Genomic DNA, 12,743 nt, shown 5'->3' on the forward strand with positions numbered 1-12,743 from the left:
ACGACATTTTTTATAGGCAAATTTGCTTAATGTTTTGTGACGAATTATTTGAAGACTCCTTTCTACATAAGTAATTTTTTATAGCCAGATATGTTTAATGCAAGTACAAAAGTTGATATGGTAACGAATGCAGAGGTTCTCCTCCTACTATCGAAAAGTAATACATTTGAAAATATATATTTATTTTTTTACATTTATGCACTTTTAAGTACAATTTTTTCGGAAAATTTAAAAACATGATTTGCATCCCTGCTTTCTACAATGGAAATGAATACCAGACAAAGAAAAGCTGTTAATAGAAAATCTTTAGGAAGTGATTAAAAAACTCTGGAAAATCATGTCCTTTCGCTGCGAATTTCTCTCAAGGCCGTTTTTATTAAAGAATGAGACTAGTGTTTTGCTTTAGTAGTTATTTCTAAAATCCAATAGAGTTTTTAGTGAATATTCGCCAGACTTTTGTACAATGTTGGATTTGAAAAGAAAATGAGTTAGCAATACTTCTGAGTATCTAGCTTTCTATCCTCCTTAATGAAACATTTTTTTAAATACATATTTCGCCTCTAAATGTCCAAGCTTTCAAGCATAGCAAAAAAAAATATTCAAAATGCTTGGGATGGTCTGCTTAGTTTGTTTTACTTTCGACCGAATGGCCTCAGTTTTATTTAATTGGAAATGCTAATTTCAAATTAAATTTGACGGGTTTTCATTGATTTTGCGCTATTGTTTGTACATCATCATTAAAGAATGTACTCTGCACTTAAACAAATTTCTGAAATGATTTTTTCTTTTTAATTCCTTTATTTTGCTTAATGTTTGTTTCTTTCCATAAAAATGCGTTGAGAGTGGTGGAAATTTGCAATTATTTGACTTGCTGAAGCTTTGTTCTCTGCTTGCTGGCTCAGCATTTGCTAAACTGCAATAAGAAGCATAAACAAAATATTAACTGCTGCTTTTTATGAGGAATACAAAAATATATTAAAATGCCTAACACAATTTTTCGGCAGAACTATTATTTAGAAAGTCAATGCTTCAACTTTATTTTTATCTTGTTTAAAAGGTTCCAATAAAAAAGTTTCAAAACCTAGAACACATTTAATAACTTCAAGGTCGGCATCTTATTCGATGAAAAAAAAAATTATATAATTATGGTGCACTATGCAGCCCCAAAACGATCCGCTTTAATGAATTAAAAAGTATTATTTAGAGAAACTCCCTTTCAGTTTAAAACCGTTTTAAAACATTCAAAAATAACAAAAAAAAACATCGATTTGCGAAAAAATATTAATAAGTACGTCTGTATGCGTACATGTAAACCAATTTGCATTTATATCCATAAATATCTTGCAAAAAACTTGTGCAAAAATACTTCCACGCTCACTCATGGCGTTCAATATGGCCGCAACAAAGGCACGCCACAACAGATTGCAATTTACGTTTAAACTTGCTTATGCGAATTTTGTTTTGTTTACATTTTCATATATCCATATTTGTATACTATATAGAATTAACATATGATTGGTGCGTACATATGTATGTACGTATGTTTTCTTATACGTATGTATCGATTTGAATGCGAAAATCCATATCCAATCTATGCTCAATTAGGGTACTCACAGTTCTATATTATCTACTGTGTTAATTTTGCCACCTGGTAACTTTAAAACATTTTACCATGTGGTAACTTTGTTTGTTGTTGATTCCCATACTAATTAGAGATAACACTTTTGGGCAAAATTGCTAGACTTTGTCTCATGTTTATGTTCTGTGTTAAACTGGCATCTATCGCTGCTTGTACATACATACATACATGAATTTCGCTTTGGGCGCAGCGCTGCTTGGACATAAGTTTCTCTTTGCGCCTGCCTGGAGCTGGCAAAGGTTATTTTTTTTTTATTTTTGCGCTGTGCTAGCTGAGTATAAAAAAGAGAAGAGAGAATAGAGAGAAATATGTATGTGGTTTGTTGATGCTCTCTAAACACAAACGCGTGAAAGGCAAACGGTCTAGCAATGCGTGGTATTGTTGATCAACTTAATACTTTATTTAAACATAAGGGTTGCTCACAGTTCGAGTGTGTTATCTTGTTAAAGTTGCCACCTTTTAACGTTAGAAGTAAACTGTGAGTACCCTAATTGATTCATTTTATTCCTTCAGTCCAAACGAACGATTGCTCAATTCACCTTTCCTCTAATTTCCATTTAATTCTCTTCGTTGCAATACAATGACTCGCGTTGGCTCTGAGATATAAATTGGATTATTTTATCAGTATTTACCTTTATTTATTTTATGCAGTTGTTTTTGCGTTCTTATTTATTCAGCCGAATTTATTTTATAAATAACAGAAACATTTGTGGAAGTAGCTCAGAAAATGCATATAAGAGCTGAAAGATAATTTATGCAAATTACGAAAGAAATGCAAAGTTGAGTGAAGTGATATAAAGGAGTCATGTTTTTATTTTCTTTGCCAACCGCCATAGACGTGTAATATCGCAGGCGTGCCAACCGTCAAACCGTCTTCAATTCTCATATAAAAATTTAAGATTATCGTTAATTTCTTCATGATCCAATGATCGAATTTGAACCAAATTAGAATCGGACCTTTCCTTTAACAAAAGAATTCTAGAAATCGATTAACGCGGCCCAAGGTTTGCGGTAACATAAATAAAAAAACAATAAAATAAAAAATATTCCGACGAAATGATACCTTCTCCTTTTTGTGAAGTCGGTTAAAAAATAGGTCGGAGAAGTCACCCCTTTATGTAGCCGTTATGCGAACTCTCAGTCTGATCACTTTGATATTGGCCATCAAGATAAGCCAAGTCTTTTGGCATCAACATGTAAATTTCGCCAGGACAAATAGCTCCCCTTCCCTATGGCTACCTACCTATACTTCAAAACTACAAAAAAAAGGTATTGGTATTGTGGCCAATAGACGTTCGGCTTTACACACAGAAGGATACAAAATCAATACCTATGCACCTCTGCGAGTCTGACGAGGCTGCAACAAAACTTTCTCGGGCTGGCTTTTAGGTGCTCCCTCACTTCTGCTTATGTTGGTTAGCCAGTTGGCCAAATCGGCAATTTAAAATTACTTATACGAGAACCCATGTGATCGCTCACGCTTCTTTTCTAAAAATAAACGACTAAAATAAAGTTATTTTAATTTTTCGCCAGTAAGCAATTACTAAATGTTATCGCTGTTGAAATAGCTTCATATACATATATGTACATAGCCTAGATAACAATGGCATTTCTGTCTAAATTACTTAGGTTTCTAGTAATCAACTAAACAATTTCGTTTAATGAAGAATACAGTCTAATTTTAACCACAAAATATTTTCTCTCACACAAAATGCGCCTAACAAAAGTAATTACATATTAAAAGAGTACAATCCCTCAACTACTTCAAGGTGCCTGATACTGGCTGGCAAACCAACTTAAAACACTTTCATTTTAAGCTTGCCCAACTGTGGAATCGGCAAAAGTCATTGGGCAAGTATGCATGTGCTAAACAAAGGCAGTTAGTGAGTCAGTGGTTGATAGAAATCAGTCAATCAGCAGAATGCGATGAACTCGTGCGGAATATGGAATTTCAGAGTTTCTGGGTCAAACAACAGCAGCAAAGCGCGTCGCGTTTATACACAGTCGACGACGTTCACTTGCGTGATCACGATTAACGGCAAGTTTTAATAAACACAATGGGGAATGAAGAATAAAAGATTACAAATAGTAAATACTAAGTAACTCAAGTAAGTAGAGAATGCAATTAAGCAGTTACACTGGAAAGCAATAACGAATGATGAAAAATAATGCGATTTGAAATCGCTTCAGTTCAAGAATGAAAAGCAAAACAAACTAGCGCAAAAATTATCAACAAACGACAACAAAGAGTGCGCACTGTGCTAGCAAACAACTATTTGTAATCTGGTGGATTACACTGAATCATTTCTATTTAGAAATGAGTGTTGTCGGCAGCATCAAGTAATTTAATATTGGTTGGTAATCGATTTTCTAATGAAAAAAAAATCCACTGAAGCGTAACAAATGAAACGCGATCGAAAGCGGGTCGAGAAAATTGGAAAATAAAATTAATTTTATGATGCAGGAAGTTGGAATTTGTTTAGATAAAATACATCACGTCAATAAAGGCGATGCCAAGCCAAATGATATGCTTTTGGCCGAGAACTGTCACATCCGAAGATTCACCAAAATTATCACATCAGATAAATGCAAACAAAAAGAAATCATATCTAGTAAATCACATCATATCACATAAAGTCAAATGAAATGACACACCGGCTCAAAACAAATTAAATCACATCACATGATAACAAATAAAATGAAATCACGTAAGCTCAAATCATAGCAAATGAAAGATCATATCGCACACCGTCTTCAAAAGAGTCACAACTCAAAATAATACGTTCGTCAGAAAATGTGAAAAACTATTTCGTAGCACATGCTAATCATATGGGCAAGGGCGACTTTACCTTAGGTTTTTTTTTTAACAAATTATAACAAAAATTTGCTCCAGCTTTTGATGAAAGGTAAATAAAAGCTCTGTGTATATTTTTAGCGTATAATTTCAAAAATGCCAAATTTTGAGTTGTGGCTCTTTTGAAGACGGTGTGCGTTATCGTCAAACGAGTTAATATCACATCATACAAATTCATATCACATGCAGAAAAATGAAATGAGATCACATCAGATCCAGTAAAATCAAATCACGTGAAGTAAAATCACATAAATTAAAGCAAAATCACATAGTATCAAGGGAAATAGCATAACATGACATCAAACGAAATTGAGCAAGACAAATCAAATCACGAGAAGTCAAAAGACATGAAATCACAGATCAAATAACATCCCATGAAGTCAAAAGAAACGAAAAGAAGAAGAAGAAAGAACGAAATCACGTAATATCACGTCAAATCACATCACATGAAGTCAAGTTAAATTAAATCACATCATATGCAGGGAAATCACATCGATTCGAAGAGCAAATCATTCAAATTCGGATACTTGGCACTACGAATTTGTATTAGTACGTGTCGCCTTTGAGTTTCGAATCGCAATACAGAGTAGACTCCCAGATCAAAGCAATCACTTGAAGTCAGATGCTATGAAATCACATGATTACATAAAATCACATTATTTGAAATGACACGAAGTCTGTAAAATGAGATTATTTTGGTTCAAATCGAATCGAAACATAGCAAATCGAATCAATTAATAAATCTAAAAAAAAGAAATGAATTTTTTGAAGTCAAATCCGGAAAATGAAATCAAATAAATTAAATGTAGACATCTAAGTATGTATGTATATACAGAGAGCGTCAAAAATAAGTATACCCTGAGGTTTTGGCGATTTTATTTATTTATATTTTCCATACCAAATTTTTCTTTTCTTTATAAAAATATAGTTCATTCAACAGCAAAAACAGCAACTCGGGAAAAATGCAAGAAATTTTCATAGAAATTTTGCATTTTTCTATTCGATTTCTTAGGAAAATTTTGAGTATGCACTTTTGTGGTGCATTAAATTTTAGTGTAATAAAAAGCAAGTTTTAAGTCGATAAGTTGATGATAATTTCCTTGCCACCTGTTTAAAAAGTTAAATTACTGGGATTGATAAAATTACGCAATACGGATGTCAAATGGCAAATGGTTTAAGGGTTTTTAACAAATATCTTTTGAAGAAGGTTGCAACCTGTTTGAAAAATTAAACCCATTAACTTGATTAGATAAAAAAAAATATTACAACATGGGTGTCAAACGAAATAGATTTAAGAAAGCTTTTAGAATGTGTAAGAAATTCCGTTTGTATGGGAGGTGCCATGCCATCTTTTTCAATAACTCCCATTTTTCTCTATGAGTTTGGCGTTGATATTATATGTATATATCTCTACTAAGTAGGTGCATTCTACCATCAATACTTCCAAAAGTATGTTGTGTGAAAACTAGTTTGTATGTATGTATGTATGTATCGAAATTAGACTGCTTTTACACAGTTCAAGTATTGAGTTCAATTCTGCTCGCCTGTGGAAGAGAGGGGGTGAGAAGAAAAGGGACGAGTATACATGCGTCTGTACCGTCAAGTCGTTTCAACTTTCTTGCTTTGCTTTTGGCATTTTCGTTGCTTTCCATTTAAAGAACCAAAAACTTGAATTCAACAGAATTGAAACGTGTAAAAGCAAATAGAAAACGCAAAAGAGAATGAGCAAGAATTGCTTTCAAGTACTTGAAACATGTAAATCGGGTGTTATTTTTCTTCTATTATCATCCTTGGAGGGTCTGGAGTCGATATGTTAAATTCCAAAAACATCGGTGCAGCTGTTCTCGAGTTTTTCGAACAGAAAAAACGGCTTTCTAAACATATATTAGTATAGATAACAAATAAAATAAATTTTTTAAATTAAAAATATCCTATGGAAAAACTAATATGAATAATTTCTTAAATCATTGCGGGCATTCGATATTTTCAAAAAAAGTGAAAGCATTGAAACGTAAACATTTTTTCTTTCATATTTTCAACATAAATGCGTCGGGTCTACGTAACCGGAACGACCCAGCTTTATACATATCTGGCCAAGGACTGTCACTCCAGCAACACTCCCCAAAAACTCTATGGGGAATTTGTTTGCTGTTACAACAACAACAGGGAAAACTAATACATACACACATATCGCTAGCTTAGAGTGAAAAGTTGCTAAGTCCCTATTTGAAAATTGTACAGGAGAGGAAAAAAACTTCTTATAGCCATTTTCTTCAAGTATTTCGCAAAACTTTGAATACAACATTTTGCCTGCTTAAAGCAAAGACAAACTCTGTACGAATCAAAGGGATTCGATCTTTATTCAAAGATTTCGTACTATTTTAGCCTTATCGAATTTTCGGAGCTTTTTTTGGACTTAGCAAATTTTCCTTTCAATCAATATAAACGGGAAAACATGAACAAGGACTTTTACCCTTTTCGAAACGATGCATTTTTAGTTTCTCACGCCTCCTGTATCAAAATATGAGTTTTCATAAAAAGTGGACTTAGCAACTTTTCGCTCTAAGCTAGCGATATGTATATTTACATAATAACACCAAGTCAAATCACATCGAACCAAACGAATTCAATGCAAAATAATACCATGGAGGGCTTCTGCCATGAAACATACAGAAAATATTACCACCCATAAATGGTTCATTTCCAATTACAATTTTAAATCAAAAGAAAGACTGAACACGTTTCGAAATCTACTGAGGCCCATGTAGAAATCAATATAAATTGCAGCAATCTTGAGAAATTAAAATCAAAAAAACGCGCATACGAAGGAAGTAAGCAATGCAATAACAAAACCATAATTAATAATTTACATATACATACTTTTACCTACTTCACCAATTTGTATGCATTGACGGTATGTGTTTAGTTACATGCAACACGAAGCCTTACGATGGCATTAAGCGAATGCTAAATAGTCACAAGTGCATTAATAGTGATTGCAGTAAAACGAAAACGAAAAAAAATCATAAATTTGAAAAAGTGAATTTTGTTTTTTTCTACAATTATTTTCACTTACACTTTGATTCCGATAGCGAATACTGTTACTCGAAACTATAAAAAAGATAACAAACAGCGTAAAAAATTCTACACATGCAAGAGGTAATGGGAGAAAAATGAAAGTGGCTTTTTGCATTCATATACGAAAGGAGAATTCACTTTTTGTGTATAACTTAATTATGAATTATGAATACATACACTCAGTGTTGGTATGCAATAATTTTTATTTTTTCCGCTAATTTTTTATAAAAATCCAACTAATATTACAACATAAAACATAAAAATATAATTGCTAAACTTTGTGCAAAACTCATGAAAATTTCATATATTTTCATACAAATTTTCAAATTTTTAATCATTTTTTGAGAATTATTTATATAAAAAATTCAACTTTGAAGTTGCTAAAAAAACGCGTTGATTTTTGAGAATTTTTCTGTTGAAGATGTTTCGAATTTTTTCCTTAAAAAGTATTTTCGAATTTTTTTTTTAAGAAAAAAATATGAAAAAAGGAGTCTTAGCTTCTTCAGACTAGCATTACATTATACTAAAATTTAATGGGCTACAAAACTGCATACTCAGAGAGGTTGTAAAAATCTGATAAAAAAGTGGAAAATTTATTGAATTTTCCTTAGTTTTGCACAAAGTTTAGAAATCATATTTTTTACATTTTTCTTGTATAGTATGAACCATAATTTTTTATAAAAAATTAGCGGAAAAAATTCAAATAAAAATTGTTGCATATGTAGTGTTGTGAAAAATTCTCTGTGCCAATAGTTTTTGCGGTGAGGTTGCATATGTATGTACATGAATAAGAAAGATGTCGAAAATCATCGGCTGATATTTAGATACATAAGTGGAGAAGGATACAGAAAAATATAGTAAAGTCACATTCAACTAAACTTATATATATTAATGACCATAGCTCAGTTTAGTTTAAATATTTCTTTAGTTTTCCAACTGAACAAGTACAGACTTATGGAATGTAATGGTTTTATGACATGGACGAGAAAATATGCCAAGATCGTTTTTGGAAGTACNATAGAAAGCGCACCCAAAACAATGGACAAAAATCGAGTTATTTGAGTTCAGCAACCCCGTGGTTGATGGTAGGCGAATTAAAAACTTCGGTTAAAGTTTGTGAGCATACACAGGAAAAAATCAAATTTTGCAATAAACCAAACATAAGAAATACAATTAATCATAAAAAAAGAAAAAATAACAGAATGCAGTAAAATAATTCGAAGTGACAACGGTGCCAAATAATGTCAACAACCCAAAGAAGTGACATAGTACTTCGCACCACAGCAAACAACAAGTAGTTTTCGGCGCTTTTTAATTGCATCAGCTGGCAAAGAGGATGGACGATCGCCAGCCAACACATTACAATTAACACGGCTATACCGGTTTGCGAACTCGCGCGTCTATCGCACATCGCATCCTCTGCCACTTTTACGTACGCCTAGTTCGACAAACATTAAATAAAAAATACAAATCAAGTTTGTCAAAATAAAAGCAAAGAAACACTTGGAGCTTGTTACAGTTTCTTTATAGATGGCTACATATTTATTCGTACACCAGCAAATGACGTATCCACAACTGCGACGAATAAAAACGTGTGGCTGTTAAAAAGTTATTCGTAGTCGCTGGTAGGGAAATTGGCGCGATTGTACAAAAAGAGAAAGGCATTTACCACATCTTCGGTTACCAGCAATTTAAGCGGCACATTGGCTGGTTGGCTGCTTGGTTAACAAAGGAAAGGCGCATGCAATGAAGCGTTCAAAGAAATAAAAAATAACCAATACAAAATATAAACACTTTGAACAGAGTTTTCGAGTTTTCTTTTTAAAGCGTAGATCATGAAAACTTGGAGGTTCACCAAGGCAAGACGGGTTGCTCAAAGTCGTGGTTATATGTAGCTATCCACAGGTGATGACGTTGCCAGCGATTTGGGCAAAGTGATGGCAACTTAGTAAATATTGCGAAAATACATATGTACAAAAAATAGCAGAAGCCTTAGCGATTGGTAAACATGTGCTTAGTTGATTTCTACAGAAATACATAGCCTGACACATTTTTTTTTTTTTTAACTAAGAAACGGCTGATAAACAAGAACCTGTGAAGATTAAAAGCTTTAGAAAAGGGTATGTACGGACATATCTGTGCCCGTCAATTAAAGTAGCTGAAGTGACTTTAGAAGGTTTGACTCCGAATAAAAAAATACCTAATACTACCTAGACAGCCACTTATACAGTGACTCAAACAAATGACCACATGTTGATTTTTTTTTAAATATTCCTAATGTTTTTTTTGAACTGATTTCACAAAAAGGAGGTTATCATTTCGTCGGAATATATTTAATTTTGACACGTTTTTCCATATAAGCATGAATTTTTTTTGTAAATTGCACTTGTTATATAAAACTCACACAAAAGCAGTCTAAAAAAACAAACAAACAAAAAATCTCAAAAATCAACGCAATTTTTTTGCCGATTGAAACTAGCATTTCATTGGACTAAAATTGTATGGGATATAAAACTAAACGTTGAAGTCTTGACGAAAAATTTTGAATTTTCCTAAATTTTGTACAAAATTTGAAACTGTGATTTAGGAAGGTATTTTTATAGAAAAAAAAGAAAACTTTGGCTCGAAAAACAAAAGATACGTTTATAAAAAAAAAAATAACAAGTGGTCATTTGTTTGTGTCACTGTATGTATTAGGTCTAAACTTCCCAAGACTGGCAAAGATCTATCTGTCCTTTTGTATACCAACTGTATGAATTGATCTAACTTTGATTGCGTTTTCTCACAAAATTTTAATTTTGATATAATTCTGTATATTATTAACCGTGCGATATATATTAATCCCGAATTAGATTTACTAATTTCGTTATAAATATTAGGATTTCATAAGCATTTCTGACGCCGCAAATTTACACAATCTTAAGCCGAATTTTTCATTAATCAACGAAGCCATAAGGGAGTGAGGATTTCAGCTTTGTTCAGTGAAATTAAAACCATAAACTGTTAACACACTCCCTTTTTCGGTTTATAAGATGTTTTCCAAGCTTCAGGTAATAAACTTGTCAATATCGGTAGTACGCTGCCAGATACTACATCTAAAGGGCTCTATTTCCAAAGGATTCCCAGAGCTGCCAAAGTGTGTATATAACAGCAAAACTCCAAGAAGCTTAAGAGGATGCTACTGAAGTGATAAAGAGCCTGTCAGAAGTGGCAATGCAATATATTTCGAAAAGGCTGTCAAATTGAGAAATTTTTAGAAAGCAGTTTCATGAGCATGTAAAGTGTCTTTTGAAAGAGGTCTTTTATTTCAGAGAGCCGAATTGCCTTTTGCTAGTGCAGTACGAGCAAGTTGAAATATATTTCCGAAAACGATTTGCCGAAATGCGACTGAAAGGTCTTTCTGGCTGTTCACACATCGGTATAAAATTTCTGTTTCGCAATTTGACAGCGATTTGCGTGGAAAAGTTGGAAATATTGCCACGTCTGAAACGCTCTTATGTTATTACGTTCAGTAAAAACGAAACACAATTAAGATATCGCTGATTTACTAAAAGACTGCGATAATTCAAGACGGCATTATTCAGGAGACGTGTTTAAAAGTTTTCAAATAGCTTACCAAGTCTTCATGCGCCGAGACTACACAACACACATAACGAATAATTCCGCATCATTTTCTCGAAAATTCCGTTTTTCGAGTTATGCCAGTCTTTTGGTGATTATCGATATGAAAATTGAACTGTGCAATTACCACAAACGATTCCTATTGCCAGTTACCCACCTTTTACTAGTTAGAAATCTTATTAGTGCCAATAATTCACACCAACTTGGCAGCTCATGTGAAACATGCAAACATTCCAATAAGACCATGCTAAACCTTCATTTCTCATTTCTAGTACGAATAAGTGGAAGACACGCAACCAACTGTTGCGTCTAATTAGATCTCCACAAGTATGAAGCACGCAAAATTTCACCCCAATTCACGCGCCATGTAAATAGATGATTACTACAAGTACACTACTTTATATTTACCTTTGGAATATGCAAATTTTATCTCTTTTAATAATATTTATTATGTGCGCCACAATCACAAGCGCTATTTTGTTGTTTTTCCGCTGCTATTTCATGGGCAAACGAGTTGCCAACTCGGAAATCCCACAACGCGTAATCTTTGTAGAAGAATGCCAACAAAACAATTGTTTTTGTTATCACTCGAACGCAAGTTATTTATAGCAAATTTAAATAATTAATTTTGTCTCATGGAAATATCACTTTTCCACGCTATTGGTAAAGTTAAGTTCGCACTTTATATGCGAGCATACAAGCATCCACGCGAACAAATCAAACAAAACGGCAACAAATTGCACGCAAAATCGATCAGACGAGAAAGTCCCGTAACCTGATTTTTCGCAATCACTGACCCAATCGATTAGATGTATTATGGAAAAATGATTGTATTTTCGGCTGGTTATTCTGCGGCCACACCGCTAACAACAAAACACAATAAACTATGTGTTTCTTGAAAAATTCACGCTCCTATTTTGATGTTTTACAATATTCGTATTGGCAAAATAGAATAGGCATGCGCGTACCGACGAGCGAGCAAATTGAAGCGAACGAAACGAAGGCAAAAAGCAAACAGATGAAAGCTTCAATTTAGAGCTGTCAAACTATCGATGGCACTATCGATACTATCGATGGTTTCACTTTTTTTTAACTATCGGTTGATAGTCGGGACTATCGACTAACGGTTGCATTTTTCAATGGGCACGTTCAGAAAGTGCAAAATTTCAGTAACAATTGCCCTTCTGAACGCGTTGTTTTGTACTTCTGATCAGCTGTACAGTTGCGTGTTAGATGATCGTAATATTTTTCTGATCATTTGAGACAACATGTTGTGTGTTTGGAATTTGNTTCAATGGGCACGTTCAGAAAGTGCAAAATTTCAGTAACAATTGCGATTACACCTTCTGAACGCGTTGTTTTGTACTTCTGATCAGCTGTACAGTTGCGTGTTAGATGATCGTAATATTTTTCTGATCATTTGAGACAACATGTTGTGTGTTTGGAATTTGTCAACTAATGTATGAAGCCCTTCATAATACACATTACAATTACTAATTTTTTAGCAACGATTGTGCTCAACTGCTGCGCCTTCTGAACATACTCAATCAC

The 12,743-nt window shown here is 33.3% G+C and overlaps 1 protein-coding gene across 3 annotated transcripts in view; it reads right to left on the reverse strand.

Annotated features, from left to right (window-relative positions):
* Positions 1–12,743, reverse strand: part of tapas (tudor domain-containing protein 7 tapas) — a 35,108-nt gene that overhangs the window by 18,639 nt on the left and 3,726 nt on the right. For 2 of the 3 annotated variants that reach the window (XM_017621423.1, XM_017621421.1), the window contains exon 1: positions 11,601–12,218. The exons of the other annotated variant lie outside the window; for it this stretch is intronic. The gene's annotated coding sequence lies outside the window, so the exon portion shown is untranslated. Of the gene's footprint in view, positions 1–11,600; positions 12,219–12,743 lie in introns of those variants that run through there. 3 annotated transcript variants of the gene reach the window in all.

The sequence above is a fragment of the Rhagoletis zephyria genome, unplaced genomic scaffold (genome assembly GCF_001687245.7).
Source record: "Rhagoletis zephyria isolate East Lansing unplaced genomic scaffold, Rhagoletis_zephyria_1.1 Rzeph_scaffold_02454, whole genome shotgun sequence".
In the NCBI taxonomy this organism is placed as follows: domain Eukaryota; kingdom Metazoa; phylum Arthropoda; class Insecta; order Diptera; family Tephritidae; genus Rhagoletis; species Rhagoletis zephyria.